The sequence below is a fragment of the Nicotiana sylvestris genome, chromosome 8 (assembly GCF_000393655.2).
Source record: "Nicotiana sylvestris chromosome 8, ASM39365v2, whole genome shotgun sequence".
In the NCBI taxonomy this organism is placed as follows: Eukaryota; Viridiplantae; Streptophyta; class Magnoliopsida; order Solanales; family Solanaceae; genus Nicotiana; species Nicotiana sylvestris.
The window spans coordinates 196,288,482-196,302,367 of NC_091064.1; the positions used below are offsets into that span (position 1 = coordinate 196,288,482).

Genomic DNA, 13,886 nt, shown 5'->3' on the forward strand with positions numbered 1-13,886 from the left:
ATTTTATTTTAAAATGATATTTGAAAATACCACAAAAAAAAGATTTGTTTTAATGGTTAGTCTTATTTAATAGTTATTTTACTTTAGTAGGATTAATTAGTAAATGATGTCGTATTTTTAGTCTCGTTCGCGGAGAAAAAATAAAATTTAGGCCCAAACGACCCATTTTAAGCCTAATTATAGGACCTAGCCCATAATTTCCAAGCCCATAATTCTAACCTAAAAAAAACCCTGCAAAAGCTAATCTATGGACTGAACGCCTAAAAGCTAGGAGGAAGATCAGCCATTTTCAAAAAAGGAGACCCCTCCCCTTACGATTTTCATCTTCTCCAGCAAAACAATGACCTAATGCCTAAGACCTAAGTTTCTTCTTCAACCAGAATACACTTGAAACCCCCAGCCGTTTACCCCATCTCCACCTCCATGCTTCCTCACCTCACAGTAACCTAACGCCACGCTACAATCACCAACTGGCGCCGGCCGGATCTCCCTTCAACTCACGCTCCAACAACTAAGAGAACCCCAAAACCTGTACCATCTTCTTCAACTAAACCCCTAACACCCTAAGTACCTAGAGCAACGAAACACACACCCCTCTGCCGATTTTCTACTTCTTCTCTTTGACTTCAATTCGATTTTTGGTTTCAAATTCATGGAGTTCATTTGAGTTTGAAAGCTGTTTTGTGTTCGGGTTGATTTGATCGCTGTTTCAGATTCGATCGTAGTTGTGGTTTATTGACGTCCTTGTAACTGTCGGAATTTTTATTAATCAAAGGCAAATTTTAGTTCGTGGCAACTTCGGTTCGAATCAGGGGGTATGTTCTCTTATGTTTGTATTCTCCACATCCGATTTAACGTGAAACATGATTGCTTCACCTTATTTGGTACTACTGTTTGGATTTGTCTGTTTGAATTAGTCTCAGTATGAGTAAAGTGCGACCCTGTTCATTTGTTCGAAGCTGCTTGTTCACAAATACAATCGCCCCGTGTCTCTGCACTTTATGTTGTAGGTATCAAGCAAAGTATGTTGTTAGAACAACTAGAAATGAGCATATGTTATTCTTGCAAATAATTTGAAGTAGTTAGGGTGTTTACTTATCTTGTTTGTTAACCTAATTAATGTGAATACGCTGCTGCATGTAATCAAATTTGTTGTTAGTTAGAGTAAGTAGAAATGAATGAACTTTTACATATTGTGTGAATCACTTCTGAAGAACATCCAAGAAAATTAAATGCCTATACAATTTTACACACACTATTAACAGGTAAAAAATTAAAAATTATTCTGTGATACATGTGTTTTAAATCAATTATGAGGAGTACGTAGTTAGTTTAACAACTCATGTTTAATTGTGGCTCTTTGAATAGTTTGTTGGATTAAAGACGGTAATGACTTGAACAAGACATTAGTTGGTTTGGGTTTAAAAGTTGAATAAATTATGAACATCGTAGTTTGCTTTAGGCACGTAATTAACTCATCACAATTACGGGTACGGTTCCCGTGACGTAGTTGTGATACTTAATTTTAAATTAGCTCTAAATATGAATATCCGTAGTTCACTTAGTTGAATGCATTTCCTTTAATAAAATTGTGGTGTGTCATAAAATCACCTAGTCTATGGCCCTCACATCGATATCTTAATTAGTGTAGAAAATACCTTGAAATCTCGTAGTTTGTTTTAGGCCCGTAATTAAATTATTACAACTACAGGTATGGTTCCCATGACGTGGTTGTGATACCTAATTCCAAATTAGATTAAAGTAGGAGCATCTTTAGTTAGCCTCCAAAAATGCAAATCTTTTCTTTCAAATAAATTGAGGGGCGCTGTATGCAAACAAAACCCATAATCTATGGCCCTCATACTAATTATCTTATCTAGTGTAAGAAATGCCTTGAACTTTCGCAGTTTGCTTTAGGCGCGTTAATTAAATAATTGTCATAGCTACGGGTACGGTTCCCGTGACGTGGTCGTGACATTTAATTCTAAAATCCGGGGTACATTTATGTGACATGGATACAATTTAATCTTGATAAATAAATAAACACGTTATGGATCGTGGGTACGGTTCCCGTGACATGATTTGCAATGTGTAATCAAATAATTAGTTGTATAATAATTGGATTATTAAAAGCGGTTTAAAAGTAATAAAATGCACATAGGTTTCAAAGATATTTTTAATATAAAATAAATAGGCTAATAATAATAGTTGAGCGACCGTGCTAAAACTACGGAACCTAGGAATGCCTAATACCTTCTCTCGGGTTAACAAAATTCCTTACCCGAATTGCTGTGTTCGCGGACTATAAAACAGAGTCAATTTTTTCTCGATTCGGGATTTGAATCGGTGACTTGGGACACCATAAATTTTCCCAAATGGCGACTCTGAATTTTAAATAAAATAATCCCGTTTTGATTGTCACTTAAATTGAAAAAAACTCCCTTATACTCCCTTCCGGGAGTGTGAAAAAGGAGATGTGACAGCTCTGGCGACTCTGCTGGGGACAAGAACCCAGAATCTCTGGTTCAGGGTTCAAGAATTCGAGCTTAGAATAATTGTTATATTTGGCTTTATTTATTATCTGGTTTTATTACATGTTTGGGCCTAATGTGCTAAATGCCTCTTTTTACCACTTTGATATTATTTGAACTGTATTTAACTGCTACGAAACCCTTCTCTTCTCATCTTCGGGGATGTGCACGGTGGCGTGACTCCTCTTCTGTTAGTGTCATACCTTAAATTAGGAAGAGGCTCGGACAAGTTACAAAGCCGGATGGCCTTTTGGTTCCCGGTACATAGCCCCCCCTCGGCTCGAGTTGTCCGCTCGGGTACACAAGTCTATAACAACATACACATGTTTGAATCTAGAATAACTCAACCTCATGCCGGATCCCTAGTAGGGACGCTTGTTTGCATCATGTGCATTTGACTTTGGGGACTCAATACAGGGGTTGGGTCCGTCTAGGACAGGTGTACTCCGAAAATAAAAGACCATCCTGATGCATCCTATGTGCTACATTTTGCAATTTTCAAGGGTAAAAGGGTCATTTGGCGGACCAATGAGGTTTGAGGATAAATGAGAAAAGGGTGAAGTTTAATAAAGCAAGTATGACCCATTTATAATTGTCTTTCACGCTTTTTCAAGAAAAGACCAAAAAATGAAAATGAAAAAAAAATCCAAAAAGATTTTGCACCTTCCTATTATTTTTTCCAAAAAATCAAAAAAAAGAGAAAAGAAAATCCAAAAAAGAGTTTACATGTTTCATCATTTTTTTCAAAAAATAAAGACAAAAAAAAATATTTTTTCTCTAAATTAGTTATTTTTTTCAATTCTTGCCTGTATCCAATCTGGCCGAACTACGCATACCTGATTCTCGTCTTTCGGGGCGTGATACGTAGGCAACCCACATTGGCTTCAGTCTTCCTAGCGAATCTTAGGTTCTTGGCTTGCGGGGTCTTAGTCAAATTTTGCACTTCTAGCCACCTTTTGGCCAAATAAGTCATTTTGCAAAAATAACCTCAATCATGTCTTGCATGTGTCCAGTAGACAGTCTTATTGTCTCACGTAGTGTTGGTTGAAGTTTTCTCATACAGGTGTGGATCTACTTACCGAAGTTTGGGCATGACAGATGCCTTAGGACCATCCAGTCAAGATCGCTCATGCAGGAGTTGTTTAAGCAGATTTTTTTTTATGTTTTGAGTATGTTTTTCTTTTTATGTCATGTTTTACCTTCTAGTTCTGTATAGTAATATCAAGTATTTTAAGGGATGTTGAAATCTATCATAGCCTAGTAAGTTTGTCGAGTTTTTTTATTGTATTTCCTATTTTGAAACAAAAAAAGTGTTATAAATCAAAAATTCAAAAACAAAAAAAAGATTTTGCGTTTTTATATTTCTGTTAGATGTTTTCTTTAGAATACTAACTCTAGAAGTTCAAAAAAAAATCTTTTGTGGTTTTTCCTTAGGAAATTAATATCTATAACTCAAAATAAAAATTGCTTTTATATTTTTCTTAGTTTATTAAGACTAAAAATTCAAAACAAAATATTTTAATGCCTCTTTAGAAGTTTTCTTTAAGATATTAATTCCAAAAATAAAAAAAAATTCTCTTAAGGTTCTTCATTAGGAAATATATAAAAACAAAAAAAAATGTATTCTTTTATTGTCACTAGAACTTTAGGATATTATACATAGAAGAAGAAAAAAAAACATACTTCATCTTGTGTGTTTATCTTCAGAGTTTATCCCTTAGGTAATCAAAAATTAAAATCCAAATAAACATTTTTTATATTTTCCATTTCTTGTTTCGAATCTTTCTTCAGGGATATCAAATGAAAATTCAAAATATTTTTCTTTGGTTTATTCTTTAGATTTCCTTCCTAAAAAAAAGAATCAAAAAATATTTTTCTCTTCTGGGTTTTTGCCTTAATAATTTTCATAGAGTATTTGTTTCGAAAAGAAGAAAAGAAAAGGAAAAAATATGTGCTCGTTTAAGCTTGAGTTTAGAATAGGATATAGAACATTAAGTCTAGAAAATTCAAAAAAAAAAAAGTTTTGCTTCTTTTATTTCTCTTTTCTCATAAGAATAGTCATTAAGGTAAAAAAAAAAAAAGAACGTTAGTTTGTTTTCTTTATTCCCGATCTTCCCAAACTATGCAAAGATCTGATTCATGCGGCGTCATGATACGTAGGCAACCTACATAGAGTTCATCGAATCATTTTTTTATTTCATTAAAAGAAAAAGGGAAAAAAAAGAGAGAAAGAAAAATGAGCAAGCCAAGAAGTGCTAGAAAAGAAAGAAAAGAGAAGATTGAAATGAACAAATTGGGACGATGCCAAGTGACCCCGTGACCCTAAAAGTCATTCTAGAACCGTTAATTGTTGCGAGGTGTATTGCACGCAATGTGATATTTTTAGTTGTTAAATGCCCTATGCTAACAGGATATCCCATTTTGTTCCTTTTGTTATCTTCATTGAGTAGAAGCGTGGTTGGTTTGTGGTTTTTAAGTAACTAGTCCATACAACACAATGTCAAAGAGCAAGGTAGCCATGACTAGCAAAGATTTGGACAAAAGGGTTATTGATCCGTCTAAGGGAATTGTTGAATTAGAATCTGAGTTGAAAGAAGAGGTCTTAAGGGTGAAAGGACAGATGACCGAAATATACCAAGCCTGGATTAGTGAGCGTCCTCCACCATTAGTTCCCACTAACTACACTGAAAACCCTGCAACTATCCCACCGCTATCACAAACCCAGCTCCCTACCACTCCTGATGTCTACCTGCAACCTTGTCACACTCCACGCGCCAAAACCACCTCATATCCCGCTCATTTGGCCACTCATGCTTTTGTAGCTCCTCCACCAGCTACTTTTCCTCGATCCTCTAACGAGACTGTGCTCAAAGTCCCGATGCCCAACACTATGCTCCAGAACCAACTTCCAAGGTTTCGGATCTCTACTCTCACGCTCCTCATTTTGAGCCTCCCGGTGAAGCTGAAAAGCCTGCTAAGACATTAAAGCAAGATGAGATATCCATGAAGGTGAAAATCTTAGAGCAGTCTTTAAGAAACATGCAAGGGATAGGGAGCTAGATGAGCGTGGCTTACAAAGACTTCTGCTTGTTTCCTGATATCCAACTGCCTGCTGGTTTAAAGATGCTAAAGTTTGATTTATATGACGAGTACGGAGATCCCGTGGCCTATTTGAGAGGTTAATGTAGTAAGATGAGAGGCGTCAGTGGGAAGAACAAATTATTGATGTCACATTTCAGTCAGACTCCGAGTGGGGAAGCTTTGGAGTGGTACACCCGCCAAGACGTTAGCAAGTAGTACATATGGGACGATATGCCTCAGGCCTTTGCCCAGCACTTTCAGTACAATATAGAAATTGTCCCGGATCGCATATCCCTCGCCAAGATGGAAAAGAATCCTAATGAAAGCTTTAGGGAATACAGATTCAGATGGAGAGAGCAAGCTTCCAGAGTCAATCCCCTGATGGAAGAAAATGAGATGGTCGAGTACTTTCTTCAAGCTCAAGAGCCAGCTTACTTTGGGCATTTAATCTCGGCTGTGGGTAGGCCTTTTAATGATGTGGTAAAAATGAGAGAAATGGTAGAAGATGGGCTGAAGTCTAGCAAGATCATGAGTTATTCTGCTTTAAAATCCACAACACAAACAATTCAGAACGACCCAGGAAGCTTGCTGGGTCAAAAGGAACACGATGATGTTGCCATGTTGTTTTAGAGTCACAACATGGTCCAAAGGGTCCGCCTTACCAATATACCCTGCCTCAACTCCAACCCCAAACCTATCCCCGAGCTCCACATAATCCACCTCAGTAATCCTCCGAACAATGTCCGGTCATCTGTCCAACCACCAGGTCACTCCCTATGGTGAGCGCCAGCATCGCATAATGCACACTTACCTTTACAACATTTTCGAGCACCCAACAAGCCTAGAAAATAGGGGCAGGGAGGGGAACAAAGGCAAAGAAATAGTTTCACGCCAATCGAGGAGTCCTACACAAGCTTGTTTGAAATGTTAAAGCATTCTGGCCTGATTGAGCCGCTCCTTGGTTATACTCCAGACCCATATGCAAAAGGTTTGATCCTACTGTACGATACATGTATCACTCTAACGTCCAAGGGTATAGCATTGAAGATTGTTGTGTTTTGAAAAGGGAAATAAAAAGAATGATTCAAGAAGGGACAATTGTGATCAAGGACAGTGACAGGGAGTACGCGAATCCTCTTGGGAACTTGCTGACTGAAGTTAATGATATTGAAGTTGGTAATGGTCTTGGCAATATTGATGTGGAACTCAGTGGCTAAGATGCCGTGCTTGGTAATTGGAAAGACGCTCCATCTCTTAGCTAGCAAGGGAGGAGTCTTAGTGGTTTATTTTGTTGTCATTTCTGTTGTATGAGTTATTTTCAAAATTGTAATCCGAATATTGTCTTGTGACTCAAACCCTTCTATCCTTTTATTTTGCCTAGTTTATTTAGTGTAGTATCTCGTTTAGTGTTGTCTGGTTTTGTTCCAGGGTTGTAACCCAGTGCGTTTTGTTTGTTTTGTTGTTCAAACCCTTTCACTATCTGCCTAATGCAATTTCCTATTTTCTGCTATTTCTAGTTAGTTTTTGTTTAGTTCTCTTTCCCTTTTATAGTTCTTTTCCTGCTGACTCTAGTGACATGACATGCACGCGTAATTCTCAGTCTGGTCTTAAAAGTTAGTTTAGTCATGAAGCAATTAAACAATTTTGAAGATGATAGGGACATTTGAGGGAAATAAGTAAATGTATTTTGAGATCTCTTCAAGCCCAAATTGTGTGAAACTGGGGCAGATAGAACACAAAGAAACACTATTAAATGCATCCTGCCGCATCAGGTTGAAGCTATAGGCAAGTTTTCCCCAAATTGGCAGGGGCCGTTCGTGGTAACAAGAGTGTTGTCCAATAGTGCTTTCTATTTAACAGATGTAGAAGGCAAATGTCTGGATATGGTTATCAATTCTGATGCACTCAAAAGATATTATGTATGATTTCTTTGGTTTATTTAATTATGTTGTTTGTATTTGGCATGCTTAGATTGGAATGACAAAGGCATTTTATTCTGCTATCTAAACACTTTATCCTTTGTTACCCCTTTGAGCATTATTTATTTTCTTTCATACCCCTATTTTGGAATCAGAAGCAGAGTTTTGAAATATGATACACAAAAAAAAGGAGAAAAAAGAAAAAAGGAAGAGAAAAAGAGAAAGAAAAATTGGAAAAAGAGTAAAGAAAAGAAAAGAAAAGAAAAAAAGAGAGAAAAGTAATAAAACAAAGCAATTCTTATGTCATGAACTACGTTCGACTTGATTCATTTTAAGGTTAGTAGGCAGTCTCACGGTTCGGTCCCATCAAAATAAAAATTCAAAAGTCCCCAAGCAAAGAAACTGGGGCAGAAGTTGTGGTTGTTGTAAGATTTCTGATTCCAAAAGTTGTAATTTTGAGCCCTTTCAAGTTGTTTTGAGCCTTCATGATATCCTTTCTTTCTAATCCTATCTAAAATCCTACATTACGGTCCAAAGAAAGACCTTCCGATTAATCTTTGAGTTGCGCCAAGTCAAGCGAGTTAGATGTATGATTCACATCAGGGGCAAAAGTCCGTTCTACACAAGGAAAACAAAAATGAGAGAGTCTTATCGGTGAAAACCTTCACAGGCACTATAAGGCAACGGTAAATTGAGAAAAAGAACAAATGAGAGAGGCTTGATGGTGAAAATCCTTCGGGCACTACAAGTCGAATAAGGATTGTGAATCAGATTGGAAAATCGGAGCATTGAAGCCTAGTTTCACGGTTTAGGGGTAAAATAAGAGTTCAACATCAGACTTGCATGATATATTAGGCCACTTAATCCAAAGGTACATGTCATGGTCATTAGAGTTGGTATCCACATCTGATAAGTTTCTACTTTGTACTTTTCTTGTTAAGAATCATCTCTTTCCATTGTCATTTACTCTGTTTCTTTTGTTTTGTTTGCTTCCTCTTCCGAAGTCTGTTTGGTCATAACAAGTGAGAAATGACTTCAAAATTTGCTACCAGCTTTCCAATGGCACAAATCAATGTCTAGCTAGCACATCAAAGCGACATAAGTCAGGAAAGAGCAGTAGGCACACTGAGTTGGCAACAATCAATGTGTTTTGGGATTCATGTAAAATACAAAGGTTCGGTATAGGTTAATTCATGAGCAAAATGCAATAGATAGAAGGTATTGAGTTTGAATGAATCAGAGGTATTGTCTATGATAAGGGTGACAGAAAAAGTGGTTAGTCAATATACAAGCAATGTCTTTCAAGTTGAAATCAAAGTTATCATGGCAAGTGAAGGAGCAATCGCCCTCAAAGTCAAGGCCACAAACCAGCCACCATGTTTAAACTCACAAGTTTTCTTTGTCTGAAATAGGGATGAAAATTATATTCATATCAATTCCTGGAAGCTTGAATTTTTCAGGGGTAATGCCTCAGTTCTGTTTATGCAAAGGCTATTGAGAAGATCACACATCACCCCTAGGAGACGCACTTTCTAGCCTGGGTTTTTCAAGTTATGTTTTGTTTTAGGAGACGCACTTCCTACATTGAGTTTTTCCCCTACGAGACGCACTTCCTGGTTTGAATCATTTAAGTTTTACCCGTTAGGAGATGCAGTTCCTAGTCAGGTCTTTCAAGTTATATTTTATTTTAGGAGACACACTTCCTAAATTGAGATTTTACCTCTAGGAGATGCACTTCCTAGTTTGGGTCATTTAAGTTCATTCATAGGAGACACACTTCCTAGCTTGAGTCATTGAAGTTTCACCCCTAGGAGACGCACTTCCTAGTCGGGGTCTTTCAAGTTATATTTTTGCTTTAGGAGACGCACTTCCTAAATGGACAGTTCATTCCTAGGAGATGTACTTCCTAGTTTGGAGTCATTAAAGTTTCACCCTTAGGAGATGCACTTCCTAGTCTAGGTATTTCAGGTTATATTTTTATTTTAGGAGACGCACTTCCTAAATTGAGATTTTACCCCTAGGAGACACTTCCTAGTCTGGGTCTTTCAGGTTATATTTTTGCTTTAGGAGGCGCACTTCCTAAATGGATTGTTCATTCCTAGGAGACACACTTCCTAGTTTGGAGTCATTGAAGTTTCACCCTTAGGAGACGCACTTCCTAGTCTGGGTATTTCAGGTTATATTTTTGTTTTAAGAGACGCACTTCCCAAATTGAGATTTGAGATTTTACCCCTAGGAGACGCACTTCCTAGTGTGAGTCATACAAGTTTTACCCCTAGGAGACGCACTTCCTAGTGTGAGTCATACAAGTTTTAACCCCCTAGGAAACACACTTTCTAATTTGGTTCATTCAAGTTTCAGCCTTAGGAGATGCACTTCCTAGTTTGGTTCATTCAGTTTCACCCATAGGAGACACATTTCCTGATCTAGGTCTTTCAGGTTTTATTTTTAGCGGACGCATTTGCTGGTCAAAGTTTCTTGGTCTTACTCAGAGGAGATGCACATCCTAGTCGAGTCTCTAGTTTTCTTTCATCATTGCATCAATAGCATAAGCGGTTTACAGTTTTGCTATCAACTCACAAATCTTTTGAGTGCAAACTGGGGCATAAAATTTTGTTTGTTTTGTTGTTTTGATTGCAAGCACCCACCTGAAGAACAAGGGAATTTGTTTCGGAATTATCTAAAATTTCAAGGGAAAGCAGTTTCAATGGAAGACGGGTCAAGTTCAGCAATTAGGCACCCACCTGGAGAACAAGGGAAGACAGTTCAAGTTTCAAGGGAAGACAGTTCAAGTTTTAAGGGAAAGCAGTTTCAAAGAAAGAAAGTTCAAGTTCAGCAATCAGGCGCCCACTTGGAGAACAAGGGAAGACAGTTCAAGTTTCAAGGGAAAGCAGTTTCAAAGGAAAACAGTTCAAGTTTCAAAGGAAAGCAGTCCAAGTTCAAAGAAAGACAATTCAAGTTTTGGCAATCAGACGCCCACTTGGATAACAAGGGATTTCACTTCAGAATGTAATTCAAGTCAGCAACAAAGGAAGCTCGCCTGGAGAGTACGAGTCAACAACCCAAGATGCACCACAGAGTCGCAAAGACTCAAGATCAAGCTTCAGAAGACTTATAGATAGGAATCTTGTAACTCATAGTTGACAGGCTTAGTTAGTCTTTTTCATTTTTTGATTTTGATGTAATAACAAGACCGCAGACCGGAACCTCGACGGAATGGCACCTCGATCAGTTCTCCTTTCTTTTAGCTTTTGGTCTCTTTAAATAAGGGTCAGGTCAAAAAAACTATCTAGTCATTCTTTGTCTGAAAATACTTCGTATTTCTAGTCAAAGAGGGGCATCTGTAGACATGCGATTTTTGACCCTCCCCAAGATTTTTCATATTATAGCATGTAAATGTTTAGTTTAGGCCTAATATCACTATTTCAATTAGTTTTGACTCTTTTACTTTATTTTATCAAAAAAAATGAAAAATACAAAAATATTTCTTGTTTTTAGTTGCTTTTAGTCTATATACTTTTCGTAAAACTAAAAAAATACAAAAAAATAGTACCTTATTTTTATTTTAATATGATATTTGAAAATGCCACAAAAAAAGATTTGTTTTAATGGTTAGTCTTATTTAATAGTTATTTTACTTAAGTAGGACTAATTGGTAAATGATGTCGTATTTTTTGTCTCGTTCGCGGAGAAAGAATACAATTTGGGCTCAAACAACCCATTTTTAGCCTATTTTCGGACCTAGCCCATAATTCTCAAGCCCATAATTCCTAGGCCCATACCACTACTAGAAATCGGGACAAAAGCGACCACAAAAAGCGACCAAAGTTGGTCGCTTATGGCCCAAAAAGCGACCAAAAAACGACCAAACACGCCTGGTAGCTATATTTAATAATATAAATTTGGCGACCAAAGTTGGTCTCTACATATGAAATACGTTGTTTTTAATTTATCATTAATCATTAGAAAGCGACCAACTTTGGTCTCTAATCCAAATATTATATTTTAAAATCTGGACAATAGAGACCAAAGTTGGTCGCTAAATTCAAGAATTTAATTTTTTTTTTAAAGATAAGCGACCAACATTGGTCGCTATATTTCCAGAAATTGTATTTTTTTTAATAGAAATCTGGGCAGGTAGCGACCAAGATTGGTCGCTATTGCCCAGAAAATTATTTTTTTTATAGTGAAATGCGAACAAATAGAGACCAAAGTTGGTCGCTTTTCTTGGTATATTTTTGGCAGAAACTGCCTGTTTTGGAAGTTACACCACCTCTCAGCTTACCAAACATCCTAAACAGGCATTTTATGCCAGCAACAACAATAACAACAATTAAAAGCAACAATCAATAGAACTAACACATTAAGCTAACAAAACTAAGTTAACACTTATTACAAGCCCATTCGAACTAAAAAGAACTAACACAATAGAACTAAATTTTTTTGTCTAGTTCAAAGTATATAAAGTACTCAAGGAGTGTTCTTTCAGCATCCTCGTCCGAAAGTTGGATTGCCTCGCCCGATTCATTAGGTGGTTGACTGCGTATGAATTCCCCCACGTCAGCTGCATGTGAAGCGAACCTATATGAAAAATTATATATATTGAATTAGTATTTCAAAATTTATATAAAAGTAAATCAAAATACTTAATGAAAAGTAAAAAACTTACATGTATATAGTCGAGGCTCGACCCTCCTTTCTGAATCAGTCTCTTTCTTCTTCTTTACAATACGAGTTTCATTGAATAGCTCATCTTGCTTCATTGGCATCATAAAGTTGTCTGGTGGCTTTGGTGATTATCCTCGTGGTACTATTACTCGGGATGAACTTGGATACAGAGAATAACTTGGATACAGTACCTGACAGGGTGTGTCTTTGATCAATTATTGATCTCTATAGCTACAATGATAATGAGAAGGCAACGACATGTGTTTCAAAATAGTGATGGTAAAGGTAGGATTTAACATTTCCTAAGTAGATAAAAGAGGTTATAGAGGAATTCTCTACTTCACTTTCCAAGAGGAAAAAAAGTTTGATTGATAGTGACAACGTTGATGAAGACGGAATATTTTCCGTTGGTCATGGTAGTTTCCATAAAGTGGGGATCATAAGACTCTATGATGACAAAGATTATAGGAAGTTTTGTTCTAAACTTTCTTCCAAGTCTGATCCGTACAAGCTTAATATGATATTGGTGATATTTTTTCGGATTCAGACAATGATTTGACCGACAAAAGTATGGAAATGCTCTTAAAAAGAATTAAAGGTAAAACGTTTTTCTTGGTAGAGAAGGATGCTGAAAAGATTTTACCTTTAATTCTTTTTAAGAGCATTTCCATACTTTTGTCGGTCAAATCATTGTCTGAATCCGAAGAAATATCACCAATATCACATTAAGCTTGTACGGATCAGACTTGAAAGAAAATTTATAACAAAACTTCCTATAATCTCTGTCATCATAGAGTCTTATGATCCCCATTCTATGGGAACTGCCATGTCCAACGGAATAATTCCGTCTTCATCAACCTTGTCACTCTCAATTAAACTTCTTTTCCTCATGGAGAATGAAGTACAGAATTACTCTATAAACTCTTCTTTTATCTACTTAGGAAATACTAAATTCCTACCTACACCATCACTATTTGAAACACATGCCATTGCCTTCTCATCATCATTGTCGCTAATGAGAAGAACAATTAAATGCACACTTTGTCAGGTACTGTGTCTTAGTTATTCTTCGTGGAAGTTCTATTGCATGTCTAATAACGTCATCAACCTCTTCTAATAATCGTCCGGCAATCTAAAATTCTAAAACATAAACTAAAAGTTCAATTCATATCCTAAACCTTCAATTCATATCCACAAAAGTTCAACTCATATCCTAAAAGTTTTAACTCATATCGTAAAAAGTTCAAGTCATACATAAAAGCTTCAATTTATATCGTACAAGTTCAATTCACAAGAACAAAATCTAAAAACTAAAAGTTCATCAATTCTTATCCTACGAGTTTAAACATAAACTAAAAGTTCAATTTATATCCTAAAGGTTCAATTCATATCCACAAAACTTCAAGTCATATCCTAAAATTTCTATTTATATCCTAAAAATTCAACTCATATCCTAAAAGTTTCAATTTATATCCTACAAGTTCAATTCACAAGAACAAAACCTAAAAACTAAAAGTTATATTCATATCCTACGAGTTTAAACATAAACTAAAAGTTCAAGTCATATCCTAAAGGTTCAATTTATTTCCTAAAAGTTCAACTCATATCCTAAAAGTTTCAACTCATATCGTAAAAAGTTCAAGTCATATCCTAAAAGCTTCAACTCATACCTAAAAGGTTCAATTCA

At 36.3% G+C, this 13,886-nt stretch overlaps 1 long non-coding RNA gene across 1 annotated transcript; it reads left to right on the plus strand.

The window, feature by feature from the left end:
• The first annotated feature begins 239 nt into the window (after window positions 1-239).
• LOC138874537 (uncharacterized) lies at window positions 240-3,803 on the plus strand. Its single transcript, XR_011401529.1, has 2 exons — window positions 240-815; window positions 3,582-3,803. It is a non-coding gene; the product is annotated as an uncharacterized lncRNA (long non-coding RNA).
• The last annotated feature ends 10,083 nt before the right edge of the window (window positions 3,804-13,886 follow it).